This window comes from Anser anser (genome assembly GCF_964211835.1).
Source record: "Anser anser genome assembly, chromosome: 7".
In the NCBI taxonomy this organism is placed as follows: domain Eukaryota; kingdom Metazoa; phylum Chordata; class Aves; order Anseriformes; family Anatidae; genus Anser; species Anser anser.
The window spans coordinates 19,402,756-19,423,013 of record NC_139727.1 but is presented as its reverse complement, the minus strand read 5'-3'; the positions used below and the strand labels follow the sequence as shown (position 1 = coordinate 19,423,013).

Below are 20,258 nucleotides of genomic sequence, written 5' to 3'. Positions count from 1 at the left end.
TGGGATAGATCATGTGAGTAATACAGAGACAAAAAAAAATGGTATGAAAACAATGAAGCATGTGAGTTCCTGTTCAGAAGAGAGTCTTTCAAAAATGTGTAATTTTTACTTCAAAAGGAGAAGGAAGAAAGAGGAGCAATGGACAGAAGTGTCAAAACAAGAAAAGATAACGGGATGCTATCCTTAATCCTTAAGAATCTGTCTGATGTACTCTTGTTTTTGCCTGTGTAAGCCTTGCCTTTTTGCAAGTACTGTTTATTGCAGGTAGACGCTTGGCTAACCCTTAGTCAGTTCATTGGCAGCACGGTTTATGCCTTGCAGTAATCCGTAATCCCAAATGATGGAGCAAATGTGCTTAATGCACGGGTTGTGCCGAGCCCCAGGCCTCGGAGACCTTGGGAATGATTCGGGCCTTGTGCTGGGCTGCTCCCCAACGCGATGCTTGGTCTCCTGCCACGTACCATGGGTGTGAATGGGAAGCAGGTGTTGATCCACCCTATTTCCCCGTGCCTCCTGTCCCGTCAGTGTGTTCTCCATGTAGTCATATAGGCTGTATTGCTGTCCAAGTTAAGGTTTGGAGGGTTGGTGATTGTGATGAATTCAGCCAAGCTGCAGGTTTTTGTGGTAATACAGGAAGCTGGAAAGAGCAGAGAGAAACAGGGGAGATGATCGATCCCTAGGAAGGGACAGGAGTGGATCCTCGTGTATTTCCCCTTAGAAGAACAGAACTGAAAGGGACTGGATCCTCTGGTACCACGAGCACTACACCATCATGCAGTCACACCATTTTTTGTGCAGTGCCCCTTCTCAACGTGTTTGTACAAGTCAGTCTAATAGGATATAATACTGGCGGCTGTTTTTACTGCCAGCTTTACTGTTACTGGCTCTGTAATGTTCTGCATGTCCCTGTCTTGAGCAGACTTCCAGATTGCCTTTTGGTGCTTACTTTTACTAAATCCCTCTTTTTTCCATTGTTCAACTGCGGGCAGTAGTAAGGCTGCTATTATAACCACCCTTGGAGAGATCTTCCATTGAGAAGGAGGTGCCTGCATTTGTTGTTTTACTTTGCTCCTTTCCCATTAGCATTGTAAAATTATGGTAATTATGCACCTTCTTCCGCCAGCAGCTGGCGGGCTTTTGTAATCTCCTTTCTGATGCCAGCAAGTGGTTTTTAGGTGGTTTCTCTCTCGTTATTGCACAAGTAGGTAGCAGTCGTGGTTGTAATCAGCTTTTTCCTTTCAGGTGCACTGGCACGCAAGGTTACAGCTCGGCTTTTGGGAACTGTTTCAGCTAGACCTAACCGAACAGAGCCAGGTCTCTGAGGCGTGTGGATCAGTTTAGGTCACATTATTGACTTAAATTGTTGCTGATGTTGCTAATAAACGGCTTCAAACATCTGTTTGTTCTTTTGGCTAAATGATAAATAAATGTCATAAGCCTCTAGAAAGGCGAATGCTAGCAAATATTCCATTAAGTCTGATGATAACTTTGATCATTACAAGGTTTATTTCAGGAGAAATGAACAATTGATGATTGTAATGAAAACAGACACCCAGTCAACAGTGATGCTGACGATGGGGAAGATGTGTCAAGGGGCATCATACAACTTTCATTTACAGAAACACTTTAAGTCAGGGCTTCCCAATTTTCAGCAGATAGATTTCCATTACCTCTGATGTCAGAAGTGCTTTTTGATGTGCCTGCCAGTACTTCATTACAAGGGCATTAAGTATTTCTTCTTAAAAAATGAAGTTGCAGCAAAGACTTGAATGAGGGATGCGTTATGGGGGTGTGAAGCTCAGCAGTGCCTTTGGGCTGTAAAGATGTGTCAGCCGTGCTGACATCTCGTGCTGCAATTTGTTTGTGTGTGTGCTCGTGCTTGGGCTTGGTAAATAATAAAGTTTTTAGTGTCATTACTCACTGCAGTAGTCTGCACGGGCTCCTCAGCTGCTGCTTGCTCTGTAGGAGCTTGCAGCCTTAAAGGGATAAATCCCTACAGGAAGTCCTTTGCTTTCTGAAAACGCTTCAGAAGATGTTAAGTTATAATTATGCTGATCTGACTCCTTCTGGTTCATTATGACCTCTTTAATGAGACAACCCGGGTCTTTTGAAAGGCTGCCCTAAGATAATTCTGACAGTATTTTCTCAGTTGTTACTACAGTCGTAGGTAAAAGCAGGTTGTGGTCTAAGAGCTCCAGGGCCTTTGGACAAGGTGCTTCAGAGCACATTTTCTCAGTTGTTGTGAAGCGTTTGCTTTTCATTTCCAGATATTAGAGAAAGATTATTACGATATTTTTTTTTCTGGAGACTGTTCAGGCTGACGCTCCAAGTGTGTCATTGTCATGGCTTTCCAGAGTGCTGCTGTTCGCAAATCTGCTTCTCTCATGTACGCAGCGAAATCCAAATCAGCAGCTACATTTCTCCTGGATCTGTGTTCATTATCCATTGCCTACATGCAAAACTTGAGGCTACTTGCAATTTAAAGCAGAATCAGACTTCCCTCCCTAATGCCAACGAATAATTTTATTTATTTTAGTCCATTAGAATAAGAGAAAGGAAATCCCACTCATTATTAAGGATGGCATGCTAAAATGATGTGTCTAGTCCCCTGAGAGAGTAGCATCCTCCAAGTGTGCCTGTTTACCTATATATCTCAAATTGCTATCATCACCTCTTTGAGGAAGCAAAATAGTAGAGGTGTCACTGAGTTTTCAGTGATGTGACAGGACAGGACGGGGGGAGGCTCTGGTGACCATACGCTTTGGCTGTCCTGCAGCCACTCTGCTCAATTGCAATTCCCTTTAATTAGGAGTCTTTCCTGTTTGCCAAGAGACCTAAGAAAAGAAGGATTTTATCTTGCTTGTTGCCAAGCAAACAGCATCTCCAAGCATGTGATCACATGAGCCTGAAAGAAGCAAAAAGCTTTATTAGAATTTAAATTCGATTTTGTTCATTACTAACACGGATGGTAGAAGGGGCTGCCTGATAAGTCAGAAAGAAACAAAAAGGCAGAAAATCCAACCCAACAGGTGGGGCTGTATACAAAACTTGTTAATTCTTCATTGGATTACACAGAAGATCTGTGTAGTAAGTGGAAATTCTTCCAAGATACTAATCCTCTGCAGTCGTTTTCACTCTGAATAATCTGATGAATAGAATTGCACGCTGTTTTGGCAGGCAGTTTGGGGGAACCCTGATTTTGTGAAAGGAGTGGATTCCTGCACCTAAGGGTGTGATATTTATTTGGGAGGTGGCTTTAGCATCTGAATTTCAGTTCTCCCCCTGAAAAAATATCAAAACGAACCCCTCACAAAGCCAGCTCGCTGCAGGACAGCCGGTTTCAGTGGAGTTGTATGCAGCTTGGCACCAGCCTATGTTTTTAGTGAAACAACTTGGGCAAAAAAGGAAAGCACAAGCTAAAGTTGATAAACTGTAAATTGTGTAAATCTTTTTTTTTTTTTTTTTTGGTCTGGTAACACCAGCAGTGTGTCCTCAAGCAAGAGTTGCTCAAGCCTTTTCTGCTTATCAGCAGTGCTAATTGTGCAAAGCTCACTGCCATGCAGCGTGATTGCTGAAGGAGTTTGTAAATTTTGTCGCCAAGCTCGGATGAGTTTGAGTTCTCCACCACTGTGTTTTTAATGGAGTCCTATGGAAATGCTGGCTCGCTTGCTAGCTGCAGCCCCAGAAAATACTCTGACTTAAAAGGAGCTTGGTAATGGTGACAATTTGCAAGGAAAACTCAGGCAACAGTGTGCCAGTGGCCAATTAAAACTGCAGAGACTCATTAAAAACCTTCGAAAGGATGTTCAGATATTCTCCTCCAACAGTCAGAGGAGCTCGTGTAAAGTTTGCTCTGATCTTCTCAAAACAAGGATGTCGGAAGGCAAAGGTTGATTTTAGATGTTCAGCCGCTTGGTTAAAAGCTGTCTGGTCTCTCTCCCAGGTTGTGCAAACCGGAGACGATGGGGCCACGGAGCAGCCTGCCTTTAGAAGAGCTCATGAGCTTGCAGAACTGGGTTGCATGTACTTTGTTTCTTCCATTTCTGCGTGTGGCCTTTTCTTTCTTCCCACAACTATGTAAATAGTGGCTTTTGATGATTATTTCAGGATTTTTGGCAGGAGGTTTTGATCCTTATCACTTCAGGAGTTTGAATAGCAGTATCCATTGGAACATCTTTTTGACTCAGGCTTTCACCACTGAAAAGTCTTTGGTATAGAAAGCTAACAACCCTGTCTGGGAAATAGATGCTTTCTGCCATACCTTACAGTTTCCAACCCTGCAAATAACACAGGAGGGAAGTTAGTTTCTTCTTCTGACTTTAAACACCATGACCCAACATTTGAAAAGTTTAATTCTTTGTTATTTTTCCCCATTTCATTGTTTCTGCCCTACAAGGTCTGAAGGAAAGCAAAGCCTCATTTATCCAGTTCCTAAGAATCACAAGACTGAAATAAAAAAAATGACTGATTTGCAAGGAAAGTGCAATTTCTGACAATATTTTATGTCACTCTAAAGAAATGCTTTCTCCTTTGCGTTTTACTGGATCCACGTATTGATGCCGAGGATACTGTGCTTCAGTGCCTGCACATGGAGCAGCTGCAACCTGAGCGAAGGTGGACGAGACGGGTGCTTCTGCGACGTGGCTTGGCTGCCTTGCAGGGCACTGCCGCTGCCTCTGGCGATTTGCGCGGCAGACTTTCCCTCCTTTGGTTTCAGCTGCTGCTATAAACAAGAAGTCCCTAGTGCTTGCTCGCTTCTGCTCGCTTCTTGCTCTTCTTCTGGGGGGTGTGTGTGTGCTGCCTTTGTACTTGAGAAAATCTGTATTTTCTGTTTGAGTTTTTTAATTAGTGCCTTTAATTAGAAGAAACTTTTTTTTTTTTTTGGCATTAACATTACGGTTTCTTTAGTTTGCCTGCTGTTGGCATCTTTGGCATCTTCGAAGTCTTTTTGGGATGGAAAGTTATGCACGGTAGTTTTTTCTTTTCCTTACATCCTTTCCTGTGGCTCATTTGACTGGAATTGTTCATTTGTCAGTTTTGTTGTGGTTGTCTCTCTCTCTCTTTCTCTCTCTCTCTCCCTCTCACTCTCTCTCTCTCCTTTTTTAAACTGAATTGTTTATTTACCTTTTTTTTTTTTCCCCATTAAACTTATTCTGTATTAGCTTTGTCACAGTGCTTGCCCGGTACCCAGCTTTTTCCCTGCAGTCCTTTTTCTAGCTTTAATTCTGCCATTACCTTTATTAGATCACCTGCAGGTACTTTGGGGGAGAGGCACTGATGTGAGTCATTGTCTTTGCTCACAGAGCTCATTAGATCAGAGAGAGCAAAGCAGTGAGAACTTTTTAGCCAGCTGAGATGTTCTGCTCAGTGAAGACATTACAATCTGTCTCGGAGGCAGGAGTGGAAGAGGATGCTGAAGCATGGTTGATTGCTTGTATAGGCAGCGTATGAAACAAAATTTCTGCAGCCTTCTTCAGTACAGAGTTTCAGGTGGTATGTACATGGCACTGTCCTGCAAGGAGGGCAGAAAACAAGTGCAGCAGCATCCTAAGTGCCTGAATGAATCTCTGTTTTCTTATTTTGGTAACTTCCTAGTTAACTGTAGAATAGACTGAAGGTTTTAGTCTCAGTTCGCTCTTCAGCACCTACTTGTAGGCTTTAGGAAAGCTAATATAAAGCAGTGCCTGGAAAGCTCACAGGCAGTTTAACTTAGGAGACACCCTGAGGAATGGGACTTGCAAACTCGTTGTGGCTAGGTTTGCACAATGGAACATGGAGAAAATTGAATGCTGGCTTTATTGAGTAGCTGGAGAACTAAAGGCGTATAAAGCTGTTCTCACCAGGAACGTTCTTGAAGTGCTTTCACCAAAAGTGCTGCTGACAGCAGCTCCTGCAGCATGTTGAGACTTAGAAACTCAGTGCAGTTTGAAGGCTACATGGCAGAGCTCGTGTGCGGTGAGCTGGGGCTGAGGGAGGTGTGCAGGGGTGCACGGGCAGGTGTCCTGCTGCCCTACAGGAGCCACCATTCCCCTCGAGATCCTCAGCCATGCCGCTCATCCCTGGGCGATGCCTTGGGAGGACTGTGGATGCTCAAAAGGTGCTGACCAGCAGCATCCAGGTACCACAACTTAGTCTCACAGTCTGGCATCGTATCCTGTGCCTGACATGTTGCAGAGAATCACTTTCCTCTCCATCAGATGTATAAAACTATGTAAAATTCAATAGAATTAAATGATCTTATTACAGGAAATCATCTTATTACAGGAAAAAGATTCACTGTAAGTCCAGATTTAAAAACTATGTAGTAGTATTTGCCAGTGCTCATGAAAAAGCAATATTCGTTGTGCCTGATGTGGAGGGATGATCATCGTTCAGGGGAAAAGAAGCAGTTGAGTTGTATTTAAATACTCCTGAAAATTATTTTGTTGGTATTTTTCATGTTGTTTTAATTACAGAGTTGGATAATCTGAGAAACAAACACAGTTAAACACATCTATAAGTGGATTATGACTTTCTCCATGCAATCCTTGAAGAAGTAGCTAGCAGCAGCTGTAAAATAATTACTTCACAAGAGCTTCCTTTCCATCCCCTTTTATTCATGTCTCCGAAAACATTACTGATGCATGAAATCAGGCTAGAGCAGTTCTGATAAATGGGATGACTGAACTTCTCTAATGATAGTAAGCCTTTGCTTTGAGCAGAGTTTGATAAACAAGGGAATGCAATAATAGTATTTGCAGTTTATATTAATTTATGAGCTCAACAATACATGGTCTTTTCTCAGACTGAAACACAACAGACTGCACAGAGTCTGGTTTTGACGCACCAATATACAAAAGTTTCTTATTCCAGACTGTTTTCTGGCACTAATTGTAGAAGAATGAGCTGCTTGGTACTAAGACAGACACAGAAATGAACAATTTGTGTTTCAGAACCAAAGCAAGCCCCCCCTTTTGTTCTCTAAAACCACTTTAGGAGATGCTTGATAAGAGGAAATTACTCCGTGCTACCTTTCTTGATATCTGTGAACACACAGTTTTAAAGATACTTTTAGCCTCCATAATTTAGTGTTTCTTTCTGATTTACAGTGGATTAATTTTAAAGATTTGAGTACACCTTTCTGTACTGGAGGATTTGTGCTTCCCTCCATTAAAAGTCCATCACTTTCAATAAAACTGTTTCCATTGTTTACTGCAAGTGAATTGGAAGGATTTTTTTAATTCTTCTGGTATTGAAAGACCTTTTTTTTGCTCTGACAAATATGAGATCAACAATAAGTATTTGTGTCTGCTATGTTTTGGTATCTTTTAAATTTGAACTCTTTCTCCCTTACTTAGTCTTCTGTATTTGCACCCGAAGAGCTTATGGTAAATTTGTTAGCTTCTGTAAGGTTTCTGAGTCTAAAATAAAATAACTACAGAAGAATCTACGGCTTCCACATGTTGTCCATGTTAACAGCTGAGGAGATACTCTAGCAACAGACCACCTCAGTGTGGGCTGTTAGCATAATTTACATGAGAAAAGTTGCAAATAACAATATGGAAGCTGTCCTTCATTTTTAATTAATTTAGATTAATAAACTGTAGGTAGAATATGCAAGTGCTTCTAGGACTGGCATAAGGCAAGTGATACCCTCATCTTCTGGCTATGAACACTCCTCTTCTCCCTGCGTGTCCGCAGGCAAGCGGTTTGGCTCCGTAAACAATTTTATCTTGAAATGAGCTTGAAGCCTTCTTTCATGCCTCTCTGGACAGCTGTTTAGCAGGAAGAAGTTTGTCTTCCCTCCCCTCATCCTGCTGTCTCGGTAGATGTGCTTCTGGATCTTGAGCCGTGGTGCTCCATCCCTGTGCTGAGCACGTTCCCCTGCCCGGGCAGGGCAGGATTAGCATGCCGCACGACACGAGCAGTATGCTTATTCTCCACACGGTTAAAGGTCACCGATAGATCTCTACAGGCATTTAAACAGCACATAAGGATGCGTTTGTTGACAGATTGGCACTGCTTGTTGTCTTGTATGGCTTCACAACGAGTGGCTTGTCCACTTCAGCCTAGAGACAGCGAGCAGCACTCCTGCTTGGCGCCTGTCCAAAGCCAAAATTTAGACCCTGCAATGAAAAAAATTCGTGCAAACACTGAAACTGCAAGTATTCTTCTCTTACATACTCCCAAATATAATGCTAGCTATTTTTCCTTATTTTTGCTTTCATTTTTAGCTGTTGCATAGCACGGAGTAAAGCAGGGCTCCCTGTAACAGCACGGTGCTGGAGGAAGGCACCTTCCTGTCAGGTCAGCGGGCAGCCCTGGGAGCCAGGGACATGCAGGAGAGAAGCAGACAGCCCATGAGGGGATGGAAGGTGGCTCCCGTGGGAAAACAGGAGGGATTGTGGAGTTTGTTGTGACTGACAAAGCTGCCGAAAGTTGCTGGTGGGAAGTAGGTGGCTCTTTCTGGAAGTGGTCTGCACTTTCGTCTTCATTGCCTGGGTGTTTTCAGAGTAAGAGGTGTTGGCGTAGCAGATGGCTCTGCCATGTGCTGTATTACATAGTGTTTGAGGTTGTAGTTAATACATGGAAAAACAAAATAGAGACGGAAGGAAACATGTCTATCTACTACACTGCCGGCTTTGCTTGTAGATTTTTGTTGCAATTCACCATCTGTGATTGCTGATTTACCTCCAGGAATTGTGAATTTTTGGAGCCAGGTTGGTGTCCTTCTATACAATAGGATGCTCATTTTGGGGGCTGACATTACAGCCCAACTTCTCAGCATTTTCCAAAATAATCGATTGAGCAAGCAGCATACAAATTGTTTGCAACTTTCTATTCAGGGAACATAAGCCACACAAAATTGAATTCTTGAAACAGCACTAAGGAACAGGTAGGAACAGCTGCAAATCCTTTTTCTTTTCTTCTTCCTTTTAAGCTTTGCTAAATTATCAGCTGGCTAGTGGTAGTGAAGCACTAGTTTATCAAATCAAGAGAACCAGGAGAAAAACTTTCTACCTCCCTGCAGTGGATATAAGGTAGAAGGTATTTATGGAGACAGCACCTGATGGTGCATTGAATAAATGACAGGTGTGGGTTATCTCTGCTGGAATCTTGTGATCAACTCCGTCAGGGATCTGACTGCCAGGGTATGGGCTTCAGGCTAGCACCTGGCTTATGAGGGCTGTATTATCTGCATCCTTTTAATGGCAGTGCATGAACATTCAACTTGTCTTGGTTTAAAATGCTGTTCAGCTTGATGAGACTGATGCTGCTGTATATTATTGTGGGGCCCATTGCCAGGAAACGGTCTCTAAAGCAAATGCATAGGCAGCACTGAGGCTGTTTTTTTGAGCAGACCTTTCTGTGATGGCCCTGGTGACATCTTTTATGGGCACAAAGGTCCTGGAAAGGTTTTCAGGGCATGGATGGGACTTGATGTGTGAGGGCTCCGTCTCCCTCATCTGCTATCTGGGATGAATGCAAGTCAAAGGGAGCAAGCAGCAGCCCTCTAGCTGGGGATGTTTGCAGACAATGTCTGTGTTAATACAAAAATGCGTTCATTACTTAATGTCCAGCACCACTTCTTTATTCTTGATACACTTGTGTTGCTGTGACTGCCTTTGCACTTGCACAGCCAAGCTGTTCTGTTTCATGGACGCTGTTTGAAGTGGGATTTTTTGGACCATGTGTTGGGAAGATGTTTAAAGTTGAGAAAAAGCTGTTAAGGGCAACCAGAATTGTATGTTAGTAAGCCTTCATCTACCATAGCTATGTACAAATGCAGTGATATGTCAATTTAAAATAGCGATTAATGTGACACATTAGTTATAGTTCCTGAAGAAAAATAAATCTCCATAGGATCTGAAAACTGCTACTGCATTTTTCAGGTCTGCGTATTGTCTCGTCGAACTTGGTGTCCTTTCTCATCTGCAGATACTCTGTGACAAAACAACCGAAATTGTCTCTATTATATAAATCTTCTAACCATAAATCCATTTACTAGTGACAACTGGGCTAAGCTGGGGGGAAAAAAATTGTAAGCTTCCTGTATGCTGTGATACCTTAGATGCAGTTTTAGTGACCAATATTTACTCCAGTTTGTCATGCTATGAAGAAGGCTGTAATTTACTTGCACTTATCCGCTCTAAAGGTTGCTGGCAAAGATGGATTTAGTATTATTTAAGTGCCAGTGTTTAAAAGCAGTTGAATACCCAATAGATCAACAAAATGGCAGATAAACTTTTTAATTAAGAACGCAACCAAATTCTCAGTATTGCAGGACTGAAAAATTCATTACATTTCATGAACTGCGTCTTCTCTCTGAGTGTAATCGGACCAGGAACACTTCATTTCCTTTAGACTGCAATAAAAAACATCCAGGCAGCAGACCCTTTCAAGTGTATTTACTCCTCCTAAGGTATTTGCAAAACCCTGCCTTTCTGAGCTCAAAAGTAATGAGTGTTTGATAGGTCTCTGGTGAAGGTCTGCTCTCCTTAGCGTCTGCCCAGTGCACAGGAGAGGAAAATGAGATGTGAATAGTATATTATTTATTTATCAGGAGGAAAAAGGAACGTGTGAGGAAACTGAATCATGTTTTGGTAGTTCTCTGGTAGTTCAAGTGCCACGATAAAGTTGTGTCTTTTATTTTCATATAACAAGGAATGGACGCCCTGAATTGTTGTTTTTATGGGAACTGAGTTGAACTCGGAGCCATCTGAAGCCAGCTGAGCAGCCCAGATGGCATTGAAGACTAAATGCAGCCATCTAAACACAGAGAAATCCTTGCCATCTTTGAGAAGGCAGTCGAATTGTCTCCGTATCTTGGGTTTTCTCTCAGCTCTTGTGTCACTCTGCCTGCTTCCTCTGTAGCTGCAGTAGAAGGTGGGAGTCATGGTTTGTTCAATTTGCCCAACACCCAGCTCAGCACCCGGCCTTTTAAACTTGGGTTTTCTTCCATGGGCCCTGGCTGAGAGCGTCATCCTTGGGCAGCAAACCTCCTCAGGGCGGGCACATTGTGCCACTGGCACACAGCAGCTTTTGCTGGGGACCCTCCCAGGTTGTGCAGCCAGAAAAAGGGCTGGAATGGGAGCTCCTCGCCCTGGGGTAACCGCTCATCTGTTCCCCGGCTTGCTGTTCAGTTAGCTATATGGATAGCTGTGCTGAACTTCCTTCCGTGCTTCAGGCCAGGGAGGAGTCTCGTTTCGCCCTTCGCTGCCTCTCCCGATGGTAATCCAAAGTCAGGGAGTGTTGCTCCGCTCGCAGCTATCCCTCCGTGCCCGCTCAGGCGCTTTCAAGCCTCACTGGCTTTGCTCAGCCCTTGAAGTAGGGAGCAAATTTTGCCTAATGTCTGCTGATCTCACGCTGTATGTGTGTGTTATTTCTCATGGATGAGCACACCGATCAGTATAGGTATAAAGGACATAGATGCACACTGGCAGCCACAGGCTTGGGAAATGCCACCAGCCGCGGAAACGCATCAATGGCCTGGCCAGATCCATAGCTGGGGCAAGTCACGGGCACCCAGAAGAGGGCCTGGTGTGAAAACACTGGATAACAAATCGGGACTTGAAGGTTTTTTGAAAGGATAAAGGTACTTAAGTGATCGATCTAAAAGTTTTCTCTAATCCCTTGTTCTAAGTGACTTGCACAGCAGCAACTTATGGCCCCATTTTCATTGCGTCTTAAATGCTCGCTTTGAGGAGGCATCATCGCACCGTTACAAGCCATTAGCTTGGCTTCTAGGTGATCGTAAAGGGAACTTCATTTTTTTTCCCCTTTTTCTGATGACGCAGGCACTTGTCGATTTGGTCTGCAGCCGCTATCGCTTCTGACACTGCCCGTGGCACGCTCCAAGGTCGATGCTCCTGTATTAAAAATTGTGTTGGCTAAAATAGAAAGCATTCCCATGGGGATGTTGCGTGTTTTGTGCCCTCTATGACAGGCAGTCCTGACTTCCCAGTTGTACAAGTGCCATGCAGGAAGCTGGTTAAACTTAACGGAAGAGATGACGGAGCATTATCCATTCCCGGCAGCGGGGAGGAGTTTGCTGCTGTGCCAGATGCCGAGATGTGCTGCAGATGCTGCGTGCTCCTGGGGTGGAGGCCACACATCGTTTACACTGCAGATAATGGTTCCCCCACGTGAAACAGTGAAAGGGAGCATCTGGAAGGGGAATTGAGGAAAATTTAGCTGAATGAGTGAAGCAGGTGAAGGCTGCCGTGCTTTGGGTGTGAAGGCTCTTTTGGAGAACCTAAAGTGGTTCCATGATGTGCAGACACCTTGGTCTAGGATGTGCGCAAGTTGGTTGGAAGGGACCTCAGCGGCTTGAAATGGTCGTGAAACCCCAAAGGATGGAGATCTCCCTGCTGCCCCATCCCAGGGCCCCACCACCCTCCTGAGGAAGAAGCTTTTCGACCAAATCAACCAGAATCTCCCCAAATCCACAGCTGTCAGCTCTTGGTGCCTCCCAGTGCTCAGGTGCACACCTCTGTGGCCAGCGGGACAGAAACAGCACTGGGCAGTAATCCGGGTTAAATATTAACTCCCTCCACACATCCAAAAGAAACCCCCCAAAAGAGCTTTGGGCTATTTTTAACCTAAATGACCACTTTTCAGTGCAGCTGCATAAACAGTTTTACTGGCAGGAGCTGGGGGCAGCGCGTGGGAATGAGAAGCGTGGGAGAGGAGGAATGCAGTCGGCACTGCTCTGGGTAGCAGTGGAGAAACGTTAAAAGTGCATAAATCCTCTTTATTCTGTGCTGCAGTGTTCGGGTAGGACTTAACGGGTTTTTGTGCAGGGAGAAGGTGGGCAGCAGAGGAACGCCGTGCCCCTACGCAGTCATAGCACGTTTCCCATCACAATTTAGTTACTGGCAAATCCTTCATTAGCTGGTGTCATCTTTGAGATGACAAAAGAAAGGGGTTTTCATCTGCCATTGGAGGTTGCTTTTCTTAATCTGCCCATTGAAGGGCTTTTAATCTGCCATTAACTTCTCCTGGAAGCCGTCCATACTGAGGCATTAGCAAATTTTACTAGTAATAATGTGTAATCCAGTCACATTGTGATTGGGTAGTTACACCTGTCCAATAGTGTTTGCACGTCCATTTTATTCATTAGAGGGAAATGTATACGGTCTGTTGAATGGAGGCTTCTAAAAGACAATTTTAAAATGAAGTATTTTGAACCGAATATTGTAGAGCAGTCAAATAGTATTATTCTTCAAGCTCGATCTGGAAATTTTCTGCCATTCTTCACTGTGCAAATATTTGCTTCAAATTAATCACAAAGGATTTTTGATATTTACTTAAGCATTGCCCAATTTTAATTGTTACTTGGCAAACATTGTAATGCCTAGAAAGACGTACTAACACCTATGCGCTATGAAAGGGTGGTAAATGCACTGACCTGCTGGGTTTGGCTGCTGCTACAGTAGGCGTTCCTGTGGTTTGAAAGAAATCCTTCTCCCTTCCCTTTGAAATAGAGGATGATGATGAAGGGTGCATTCAAGAGCTGTTGTTCAACTCCTGCTTCCTTGTTACTGTGATCTCCGCTCTATTCTGGCAAATAAAAGGCCGCATCAGTGCATCAATTGCAACAGGCGGTGTTATCAAGGTCAGGGTGACTCCGGGCATCAGTCTGCTGTTGGTTCTTTCTGGCTTTTAAATGGAAAGACATGGGTGAACGCGTGTGTTTCTCTAGCTGGCCCTGTGTGGATGTGTTTGCTCGCAGGATCTCTGTCAGTGCTCATCCAGAACAAGCTGCCGAACCTCACAGGAGCCAACTCAGGCTCTCCTCTGGTGAGGCTGGAGAAAAGCGTGGGTCTTTGTGACTGGGATGCCTGCTAAATACTTACAAAACCAAGTGTCATAGCAATAAAACCCATGGCTGCATTGCCCCTTGATGTTGTTTATATGCATGCTTTAAAGACTTGACAACAGAAAATATTTATCCCGACCTCCCTCTGTTGGTGCTGAGTGTTACTGAGCTCATTCCACCTTCCCACCCTGCTGACCCCAGGCACCCTGATGTCTGTACATCACATTAACATGTACATCGCGGTGCTGCCCTGTGCTTTAAGTGCTTTTGAGACCACAGAAAATGGCTGTGGCTTATTCTGTATGTTTTGAAGTCTGTGAAACGGCTGAAGGGTTTTCTGAATATCCTTGAGTTGCTGTATAGATGCACAGTTCGAAGGCAGTAAAGAGTGTCCTGAATTTAAGGGTAAAACTGGTGAATCTAGTTCAGCTCTGGACTGTGCCAACAGAGTGGATAGAGCCTGAGAGCACAGCCTGCTCCCCAGTCGCTGAGATTTTTTTGGAGGGTGGGAGGTTTGGAGGAAAGGCTCTTCTTTTTCCAGCTTATTTTGGAAATTTAATCTTTTCTCTGTGTGTACATGCTAGGTTCTGAAAGATGAATAATAATGTTATGAAACCATGTTTAAAAATAGTCCTTGCTTGCTTTTAGTCTGATAAAGTGTTACCAACTTTCTCTAATCTCAATTTGTCCTTGAATGGCATAAGAGCAGAAATCAGTTGGGAAATAATTCCTTGTGGAAAGAAATACTCCTTTTCCATATCGCTTCTTTTCTCTGTGCTGTAGTTAATTCACTGCGACAGATCTGTACGGGCGATTAACACACAGATTCTGAACTCAGCGTGTTTAGAAGTGGAACAATGTAAATGTCATTTAATTACTATTGTAATTCTTATTGTAATGCAGTGCTATAGCTCTCCAGTGCTCGAAATGAAAATCTGACACATGGAGTTATTTGAGGAGGTACGCCTTTCTACAGCCTTCTGCAAACTGTGTTGTCTGGCTTCGACTGATGCGAGTCGAATAAAACCAGGCAGCTGTTACTTTTCCTTAGGAAATAAGGGATGCAAATACTGCAGATCTGTACACCTTTCCTTTTCCTAGCAACCATCTCTAGCAGGACATCTGGGGGAGCAACCAGCAGAATAGAGGTCTCTGCATTTTCATGGGGCTGCTCAGAAGTCGACCTTTAGGCACAGTGTCCTTCTTTCCCTAAACCTGTATCTATGTACGGATCTGGTCCATCCAGAGCTGAGCTGTTTACGAGTGAGTACATTCCTGGCTCAATATTTCCTAAAATTTTGGATATTATATCCAGGACATAAAGAGATGAAGAGTCAGCCTCTCTGAACACTCCTGAGGAAAACCTTTTGGTAGAGAATTTTGTTTTAATGGGGAGTTATTTCTCAGCTTCTACAACTTATTTTCCGCCAAGTATTTATCCAGATCCATGTAGTATTTCTCCAACAGTAGAGACATTAACCTTTATTAACCACTGCAGAGATTGTTACTACTTAAAGGCTAACATGATAATTAGGACTGCATCTTGGGCTAAGTTCACTCCTGCTCTAAGTGCATTAATTTTATGACAATTATAAGTTAAAGTAAGGTAGTAATTAGTTTTTCCCTCTGTGTGGAGAAACATTATGTGAAACACTGCTATAAATTCAGACTTCGGAGTCCAGGAGGCTGTAAGACATTTGTACTCACAAATTTTATTGCAGTTAGTTTAGCAAAAGCTCCGTAGTCTGACTACAGCTTGCTACGAACACCAGTACTTTCATATTCTAAGACACGCCTGTTTAATGGAGAAGCAAAGATACCCCAAGCTGGGAAAAAAGCACGTCTGCACTTGCTGACTGCCTGTAGCTATACCTGTGCTACAATTCTCAACTGCAGCGCCGAGCAAAATGGCATGGGATGGATTCATCTTTCCTTCTTACATTTAGACGCTACCAGATTTAGTCCTGGTTGCTTTCTGAATGTTCATGCCATGGAGAACAAGGGCATGATTTCCAGCTGAAGCCGCAGACAGAGATCCATTGGGAAAGGTGTGTTTAGAGTCTGTCAGCTCTCTTGAAACCTATTCTGAGTGGCATTAAAAGCTGATCATAATGTGTGTGCAATTAATCATTTCAAAACCAATGGGTAATTGGTGAATACATTTTAGTTTTGCATCTAGTCTTAAATAATGTTTCTCATGATTTTTTCTTACTACAATTCCCAAACCTACATAAAGTTTACATTGTGAACAGGAGGGGTGCATGTAGGGGGAAAAAGCATTTTAAAATATCTGGTGAGCTTGACTGTGCGGGTAGGCCATGGAAGAGACCTAAAGCTTGCCACAGGCTCTTGCACACACCAGCATGTGCTTTGGCCTGTAACATGTCAGATGGAGCTGGTCGCATACTGCTCTGTGCGTCCTGCTGGCACATGAATATTTCCTCTCCTCTGCTTCCGAAGTGCCGTCAGGTTGGGGTGAGATGCTGGGGATGGCCAGCTGCTGTCTCGTCTCCTCCCACTTCTCTGCCACTCACCAGAGATTTCTGGCACTAACTCACTAAGGGTTAATTGGATTCATTTGCACTCTGTCGCCTAACCTGGCATGCTCTAATATGGGAAAATGTGGGTCAGATCTTACAGATCCTGTATTTTGCCAAACGATGAGCTAACAATCGCATTTGAAACCTCAAGCATTTATTTCACTGTGCAGTCTGCTTTCTAAGTTGACGTAATTTCCCACAGAAATATTTTCTTCTTGTCTTTAAACTTTTATTTGCACATGCTCATCTGTAAATGTTTCGATTAAGAAATGCACTAAAACATTGCGAAAGGAACTATAAACTCTAAAAGGCTTGCACAAAATAGCATAGTGAAGATTTTACAATGTGTTTGGTTAAAGCCATGTTTTCCATTAAGTTTTGTTACTAAAAGCTGTTTTCACTGATTTCTGTAATTGTTTTGAATAGCTGCTTGAAACAGCTCCACAAAAGCAATTTTGTTTTCATAATTCAAAACATAACACAGCCAATTATTGCATTGCATGAGTGCAGTATATTTAAAGTATTTAAATAATCAGAATATAGACCAGGATTTGTTTACACGACTGCACATACTAATTGATTCACAATTTTCATAGTGTTATTTTATTGGTACACCAAGTTCCTATGCTGCAACAGCATTTACTGGTGATTACTACACAAGTTCAGAATGAGTAATATATGAGTTGCTATATTAATATATGAGTTGCTATAATTTATTTTGAATTAAATGTTAGCACATAATAACAATTTAACAAGGAAATGTGCTCAAGTACCATACACTGAATTTCTATAATTAAACTTCCCAGTAAGAGTTATTTTGATACAGGACCTACATGCACAGGGAGCAGAGTAACGCCTGATAAAAGCCTGAAATGAAGAGTTAGAAATGGCAAGTGACGCGATCTGATCCCAAAACTGGTAAGGTCAAGGAAGAACACAGAGAAGCAGAAGCAGCAGGGAAAGCAAATAAAGCCATGAAGAAGGAAGGTTTCAGCGGTGAAGTGCCGCAGGGTGCTGCCACCAGAGCTGTCTGTATGTGCTCGGCACCAGTTGGAGGACGAGGCACATTTCAGGGTGCCGGGGTCTCTGTCCTACCCACGCGGGCACAGGCGCACGCAGAGAAGTCCTTTTCTGGATGGTGACTCTCCTGTGTGTATATATACGATTAAGAGTAGTGCTGTGCTTGGGCTCAGAAAGGTGATGGGCTCCCTGTCCCTAGAAATACTAAACCTGAGTGACATTGACTTGCTCTGGTGGGCCTTGGACCAGAGACCAATGGAGTTCCCTTCCAGGCTAAGTTAGTCTATTTAAACGATTCCATTCCATAAAACAAAATGAATGAAAACATCCTTTAGTTTAATTTCAGTGTGCACATGCATTGGATAACTTGCTTTCTCTTTCTAAAATATATCCTAACAATCCAAAAGAAAATGTATTAAAGTGCTGGCACGAATGGTTACCATTTTGCAAACGTGCCTTTATCATATATTTGCGGAAATTTAAATGGCGTATTGTGAGAAAACAGGCTGAGAGAATGAGGATGCGAGAGCATAGGCAGGAGCAGGGATGATCATGTGCATGATCCCATTAATGGAAGAATCAATTTTCTCCGTGCTTTCAGTATGCTATGGTTGGGAACCTGCCTTCTAAACAGGTCAGCTTTCTGTGTGTACATGCAAATCTGTGTGCTGATTTTGATGGCTTGTACAAGTTTTCAGAGTTTTGTTTAGTATCTTTTGAAACTATTGGGGTGGCTCGTTTTGGGATGGCTAGCTAGGTATTTTTAGCAACTTCTGCTCTGTGCAGAGTAGGCTGCTGACAGTGATGCATAAAGGAGCAAGAACCCAGACTGACTTTTAGACCCCAGAGTGATTTTGATGATTTTATGTTGCTAACATATTAGTTGTAAAATGCAACCAGTGAGATACGGCCAACTTGGAAGCTCATGATACTGTTACAACAGATGTTGTTGACTATGAGAGATTGCTTGTCTTTATTTACTTATGTATTTTACAGTTCATGTTAGCAGCTTCTTTATTTGCTGGAGGATCTGAAGGCTGGCGGTTGATTTTCCACATGGTGGGAGGTTCAGTTCATGCAGCTGGCTGGTGTGCCTGGGTGCTGTGGCAAGCTGCAGCTGTATGTGACACTGCAGTAAGGTGGGAAATACTTAAATCTACTGTGATTACATCAGCAAGGAAATGGCATAAAGCAAGTGCTTATGAAGGTGACTTGGTGTGATGGGGATCCCGTCCTTTTAAAAAGAATAGGCACTTTAAAAGACGAGGAGGTTGATGTTACCAAGTTTTGTTCAGATTTCAAAGCTACAAAGGAAACGTATGTGGAAATGTGGTTATTTTCTTGACTCTCATTGTTAGTTTTACCTGTCCTCCTGCTAGGGGTACGTGTATGCGAAGGCAGGAATGGTAACTGGGCTGCTTGGACCTGTGGCCACGTAGCACGACTGCTTCCCAAGAGACCAAGGAGCTAGGGAGTAAGCAGGGCAAGGGCGTTACTACAAAGCACTGTGTGCCTTCTTAGCGCGTAGCAGACAAGAAACTCAAATCCTGGCTAGGAGTGTGACCCTAAAACTCTTCAGAGATCAACGTCCCCCCAGTGAATTCTTGCAGTGAGAGGAGTGGACTCAGGGTCAGCCCCTGCCTGCGTGATTCCCAGTGCATTTACTGGCACATGTGGAAATGCCAATTATCAGCCACAGATAAATATCTCCAGTGGGACGTTGCAGTAACGTTAACATCAACAGAGATGATAGAGAGCAGAATTCTTCTGCAGTCAGTGTTGGTCTTGTGTCCCAGCTGGGCGTTGCAGCTCTTCAGTGCCTGGCCACCCACTGGGACCAAAGGGACACCGCGGGCCTGGCGGTGGAGAATCAGCCGCTGGGCCCGATCCTGATCATGCCCTGGTGAGGCCTATGTGCGTCAATGATCCGTGCTAATCCAAGCCGTGGCAGACCATGGAATAGACCTGGAATAGACCTGGAGACCATGAAACAGCTGATAGATCCCTGCCTCGCCTGTGGCGAAAGCCCAGTGTGCTCCGTCCACCTGCATGTGATCACTTCAGGCTGTGAATACAAAGCCACTGTGAAAATAGGAAAAAGTTCATACTCTTATTTAGTACCTTTCAGTGTCCTTAGCTCACCTGACTTCTTTCTTTTCACGGATGCTGTCATTCTGGACTTCAGTGTTCTTAATCCTGCTCATTAAGCAGTTCATTAGTTGTGCTGATCCCTCTGTTAATCTGTGCTACTCAGAAATAGGTAATTGAATTTAACTTCTCAACCCACCTATAGACAGATAAAACTTCATGTTAGTGTCTTCTTTTGCTCGTATTGCTTTTTAATTAGTTTTTATAATTAAACTGAGAATATTCTTCAGTTGACATGAGTTTTAAAATATTGCTCACCCAAGGGAACTGTTTCTAAATAGCTCAAATAAATGTGGTTATACAAAGCAGAATACTTTTAAAATATGATGTTTTTGTTTTGGTTTGGTGCCTGTAGGCAGCTTGGGAAGATAAAGCATATATGGAATGTTTTCGATGTCCCATCCCTATTTAGAGATGTTTAGAACTTGGAAGGTGTATGTAGTGTCTCTGAAACAACAGAAAAAAGTGCAGAAAGTTTCCTTTGGGAAAAAAAAAAAAGGCAAATATTCATATTACTAATAAAATTTTGCCACTTTTAAAAATCTGTACACTCTTTTTGTTTCATATATAATGAAAATGAAACATAGACAGATTCATTACAGCAACCATCACTGTCTTATATTACAGTATGTAATCTACAGCCAAGGGAGACAAAAATAAAGAAAAATCAATGTAACGAGGAGAATTCCTCAAAAATTTGTTTCCAGCTATAACAGGCTTTAGATCGGCAACAAGCCTCTGGTCAGGAG

At 43.1% G+C, this 20,258-nt stretch overlaps 1 protein-coding gene across 6 annotated transcripts in view; it reads left to right on the top strand.

Annotated features, from left to right (window-relative positions):
* The window catches only part of PRKG1 (protein kinase cGMP-dependent 1), a 467,683-nt gene that overhangs the window by 158,924 nt on the left and 288,501 nt on the right, over positions 1-20,258 (top strand). The gene's annotated exons all lie outside the window — the stretch shown is intronic.